Source organism: Triticum aestivum, chromosome 7D, assembly GCF_018294505.1.
Source record: "Triticum aestivum cultivar Chinese Spring chromosome 7D, IWGSC CS RefSeq v2.1, whole genome shotgun sequence".
Lineage (NCBI taxonomy): Eukaryota > Viridiplantae > Streptophyta > Magnoliopsida > Poales > Poaceae > Triticum > Triticum aestivum.
The window spans coordinates 71839727-71845882 of record NC_057814.1 but is presented as its reverse complement, the minus strand read 5'-3'; positions in this window follow the sequence as shown (position 1 = coordinate 71845882).

Here is a 6156-nt window from a genome sequence, read left to right as displayed (position 1 = left end):
CACTCTCACGATGAGAAATCTGTTGTTTTCCCCTGCGACATTTTTCAGAGGTATGCATGTGTAGTTATCGATATTTTCTTTTCCCTATATTGTTATAGTGGGGTGTTTATTTGCAATCCGGGTCGCCGCCGGTACGAAAGGAAAACGGATCTTACGCTATAAATTATAAGTTTGCTCCCAAAATGATATTTTAAAAATATTTAACAGGTAAAATTAACATCATATTTAGATTCCACATATTTTTCTAATAAAATTTCATATATAATATGTTAAAATCGAAGTTACGGTTTAAAATATACGGATAATTTAGAAAATCATTTGTTTGACTTAAATATATTCCAAAATAATATTTAAAAATACTTATCAGGTGAAAATAATCTCATATTCATATTCTACATATTTTTCTAATCAAATTTCATATATAACATGTTCAAATCGGAGTTGCGGTTTAAAAGATATTGATGATTAAAACATTGTTTGACTTAAATATGATCCGCGGATGAATTACCTAAAATATCAGGAGGGTTTTCAAAAAATATAAAATAACGGTTCGGGTGTGACTTAAATCCGGACTACGGGTTGATTTCAACAAAACACAAGGACTTTTGTGTAAAATATGAAAAAACGATTCGTTTTAACTTAAAACAGGACTGCGGGTTGAATTCTCTGAAATAGAGGGACTTTTCTGAAAAATGCCATGATGGACGAAAGAACCCCAATTTGCTTTATTATTAGGTAAAGATTTATAGTGCTTCTCTACTACTCGAGAAAGGTAATATACGGTGGGTCATCATAATCAAGTAACCTCTCTAGAAATCTTAGCACCCAGTCGCGCAACTCGCGCGAGCCATCAGTCGGCGGTAGTTGAGGATCACGACCTGGTGGGCCGTGGGCGCGCTAGCCGTGCGCGGAGTCGTGGACACCGGAAACGGCGGCGCGCTCGGCGAAGGCTCCCTGCAAGACCCGCGCGTTGCGTCCGAGCACCTCGCGGTGCAGGTAGTCTGAGCATGAGCAGGTCACCACAACATCAAGCTCGATGCCGATCTGAAAGCAGAGCGCCCACAATTCCTCTTAATCCTCGAGGCTGAAACTGGAGTAAATTGCAAAAAACCACCACAATTGGGGACCATAATTTAGAAAACCATCATCTTTCGTTTTTTTCTTCAAAAAACTGTCACGTTTGTGCTGACAGTTTTCAAATGACGCTGATTCGCTGATTTGCCGCGTTTGAGTGCAAACCTGACTGCTTGGGCCCGCTGTCAGGCGCCATGTGGACAGGGGGTGACGGCGCCCGTCACGCGTCGTTAGACGGCGCCGCACAAAACCTAGCGACTAGGTCGAGCCGCACCCAGTTCACCCCAAATCGCATCGCCTCCTTCCCACGAGTCCGCCCTAGCCCGCTCCCCTCATGGCCACCGGTGGCGGCAGCGGCTGCGCCAACTCAGCCGGTGACGTCACGGACGACCGCCGCATCTCCATCGTCGATTCTGCGGGCCGCTCTGCCCTTCCTCGCTCTCCCATGGGACTCCCTGGTATGATTGGCGCCGTTCGATCTGCCGTTGCCGGCGGTGATGAGCGCAGCGAGGATGGCAGCATCTTCAACGCCAGCGTCGACGACATTGAGTCACGGGCCGCCGCTAATTTGGCCCAGGTCTGGAAAGCAAATCCAGGGCAGAGCCACCACTTCACTTCCGGCCTCGGTGGCGTTGAGTGAGTTTTTTCTTCCCTTTTCAATTATTTTTCTTGTGATTCTGGTACTGTAATTGTACACTTGGTGTGATTTTGGTAGTGTATTTTCTCTGTTTGTAGTTCAATTTAGGAATTAGGGTTTATGCCAACTGAATTAGGGTTTGTAGCTTTACTCATTAACTGGATTATGTTAACCTGGTTTGTAGTTCATTTTAGGAATTAGTGTTTGTAATTCTACAATTGCTCTTCAATTTAGAAGTTCTATTCATTGAAAATTTATGTTAACTAAACTTTATGCTAACTGAATATGAGCTCAACTCACTTAACTGAAGTTAGCTTCAATCTACTGTTTACTTAATATATCTGCTGACTTAATTAACAGTTAACTCAATATGATTTCAACTGATGTTAACTGAATTTATTGACAGTTAACTGAATTTACTGAAAACTGATAACTGAAGTTAGTGGTTAGTGTTAACTGAATTTATTGACAACTGAATATGAATTCAAGTGTGAAGTGATCTCAATTGATTGAACTGAAATGAATGTTAACTGAATATGAGCTCGATTGTTGTTAATTGAGTTCTGTATTATCTGACTTGTTTGTTAACTTTTCTTCTAGTTTTTCTGAATCTGTTGTTAAATGAAATTTCTATGAACTAAACTTGCAGTTTGGGTGAAGATGAACCTTGGGATCTCAGGTTCCATTTCCAAGGTGGTGACAATCTGTAAAGGACCATATGCGAATCACATATCACATATATCAATATGCTTGCTATTATTGGGATAGAGGGGTATGGTCAAAAGGACTCCATGTATTATGTCAAGCAACATGGTGTGGGGATGGCAGGCATGCATCTAATAAAATCTGAGGAAGATGTAGAAGAGATGCTAATATTGTATGAGGACAAGAGGTGTGTCACTACCACAGTTATGAAAGGAAATGAGTCTGACATGCATATCAACATTGGAGGTGGATGTGAGAAGCAGATTCCAATTTCTAAGATTGGTTCTCCTAAGGTCTATAGTATAGATGATGCAGGTGTGCTTTATCAATCTTAGAGCAGTGAACCACAGCCAGACATGTCTGCGCGCTCCTCTTGTCAGTGTACACACAGAAGATTCATATGGAGATTATCTTTTCACACAGGAGAGTTGCAATTTTAGAAATTGGAAAGACATATCAGGTGTCACAGAGTTAGATGAATTTCTTAAAGAGTATGCTGATGACATGCTAGTAGTGCAAGAACAAGATAACATGGAAGAGGAACAGGAGCAAGAGGAAAAGGAACAAGAGGAAGATGAGGAAGAGGAAGAGGAAGAGGAAGAAGATGCAGACTTAAACCAGAAAATAAAAGATTTGAAGAGGAAGAGGGTTTTTGAAGGTGATTGTGAGCCAGAAGACTTATTCTGTAAGATTGAGGAGGAGGAGGAGGATGGAGAGGGGTTTGTTGAAGAACCAAATCTAGAGAAATTGCCTGTTAAAAGAGGTCCAACAAGTAGATCACATTGCAGTTCACAAGCTGAACTTGAGGCAGACTACATTCCAGTAAGTGATGAAGATATGGATGATGAACTTTATGTTGATTCAGATGAGGAATAGTACTGTATTGTCCCACATCTGGTAGAAAGTCTAGGGCAAAGAAGAGGAAGGCCAGGATATGGTATGATGAGAAAATACTTGAGCCACAACAGCAAATATGTTGGCACATGTGTTTCCTTGATGTTTACCAGTTTAGAAGAGCTTTGGTTAATTTGCATGTCACACAAAGAAGGAACTACCATTACCACAGGAACAACAAAGATAGGATCATAGTTGATTGTCTTGAGGAAGGCTGCCCCTTTCACATGGTTGCATCTGTTATTGCAAATGAAAAAACATTCACTACAACATACATGTGCTCCAAGTGGTGAGAATTGCAAGGTTCCTGCTAGGTTTGTGGCCAAAGCAGTTGAAGACAGCTTGAGGACAGAGCCTAGAGCAGGTATTGAGACTGTCATAGACAAGACAAAGGAGAAGTATGGTGTGGAGGTTGGAAAGATGAAGGCTTACAGGGCAAGGCAGCAAGCTCTGAGTGTTGTGCAGGGTGACCAGGAAGCACAATACACTAGGATTAGAGACTATCTTCAAGCTGTTTTGGACACAAATCCTGGGAGCAGATGCATTGTGACAACTAGAGTGGTGAAAGAACATCCAAGCAAAAATCCAAGATTTCATAGACTTTTCATTTGTCTAGCAGCACAAAGAGAGGGTTTTCTTAAAGGATGTAGACCTTTCATTGGTATGTTTTTTGTGCACCAAATTGTGATGTTTCATTGTTATGTTTCATCTTTTTTGTTTCACTTTTTCAGGTCTTGATGGGTGTTTTGTGAAGTTAAACACAAGTCAAGAAATCTTAGCTGCTACTGGTAGAGATGGAAACAATAATATATTTCCTTTGGCCTTTGGAGTAGTTGGGAAGGAGGACACCCCTACTTGGTGCTGGTTTTTAACTCAACTGGAGATAGTTCTTGGGGGAGAATCAGGACAATTTGGAAATTAGACTAATTTCAGACAGGCAGAAGGTAATTTCCTTAGCACATTCATTTGCTTTACTTACTAGTTGTAGCACAAATAGTTCTAGCAAACTTAATTAGGATTTTGATTTGTGTCACTAGGGTCTGCTTAATGTCATTGACCCATTGACCAAGTATTTCCAAATTGCCCTCAAAGATATTGTTTAAGGCATATTTATGCAAATTTCCAAAGTGCTGGCTTTAGAGGAGATGAACTTAAGCAATATATGGATGCAGCAGCTTATTCTTACACTAAGAATGGGTTTGATGAAGCAATGGGAGAAATTAGAAAGGAAAGTGAGGAGGCTTGGGCCTGGCTGAAGGGAATTCCTGTAGAAACATGGGCTAGATATGCTATGGACACCAACTGTAAAACTGACCTAGTAGTGAACAACATTAGTGAGGTGTTCAATAGGATGATATTGGATATTAGGGGCAAACCCGTTAAAACAATGGTTGAAGGTGCTAGGGCCAAATTGATGGTGAAGTTCAATGAAAAAAGAATTGGGGGGGGGAGTGCTAGATGGACAATTACCCCAACATATACAGAAATGCTAGAGGAGTCAAAGGAATGGGCTAGGAATTGCAAGGCTATGATGGCTGGGCCAGATCTATATCAAGTCAACAGTGGTGAGAAATCTTATGCAGTAAACTTGAAGAACTGGACATGTGGTTGCAGAAAATGGGACATGAGAGGTGTATCATGTAATCATGTTGTCTCTGCCATCTACAAATCAAAACAGCAGCCTAAAGATTTTGTACATCAGTTCTTCAAGAAGCCTATGTACTTAGAAGATTACAAGTCAATGATCTACCCTGTTCCTGGACCTGACCTATGGACAAGAACAGATACAAGAGACATAGACCCCCCTGTGTTCCATAGGAAGAAGGGCAGAAAGCAGACTCAGAGGAGGAAGGGGAAATTTGAAGTACCAAAACCCAAGGACACTTCTAGAATTGGAACAATAACTTGCATCAACTGTGGGAAGCAAGGGCATGGGTACACAAATTGTGGTGTTCCTTTGAAGCCATCCTTTGCAACTAGGAAGAACAAGCATAAGGTCCTCAAATTAATAGCTTTTTACTCATATCCATCTTTCATATTTCACTAAACAACTAATGCACATCTTTGCTTTGTTTCAGGAAATAAGATCTGCCCCTACACCTACAAGAGCTCCAGGAGCATCTTCTGGTGGAATAGCTGCATCTAGAGCTGCCGCCGTACCTGATCCAACAACTGCTCCAACATCTGGTGGAAGAGCTGCATCAACTGCTGCAAGAGCTGCATCATCTGGTTCAAGAGCTACTGCATCAACTGGTGGAAGAGCTGCATCAACTGCTGCAAGAGCTAAGTCAATGCTACGTCTTGAGCTTGCGTTGGTTTTCCTTGAAGAGGAAAGGGTGATGCAGCACAGTAGCGTAAGTATTTCCCTCAGTTTTTGAGAACCAAAGTATCAATCCAGTAGGAGGCTCCTCAAAAGTCCCACGCACCTACACAAACAAACCAGAACTCGCAACCAACGCAATAAAGGGTCAATCCCTTCACGGCCACTTGCGAAAGTGAGATCTGATAGAGATAATATGATAAGATAATATTTTTGGTATTTTTATGATATAGATTGGAAAAGTAAAAATGCAAATAAAAGTAGATTGAAAGCGTATATGATAAAAGATAGACCCGGGGGCCATAGATTTCACTAGTGGCTTCTCTCAAGATAGCATAAGTACTACGGTGGGTGAACAAATTACTGTCGAGCAATTGATAGAAAAGCGAATAATTATGAGATTATCTAGGCATGATCATGTATATAGGCATCACGTCTGTGACAAGTAGACCGAAACAATTCTGCATCTACTACTATTACTCCACACATCGACCGCTATCCAGCATGCATCTAGAGTATTAAGTTC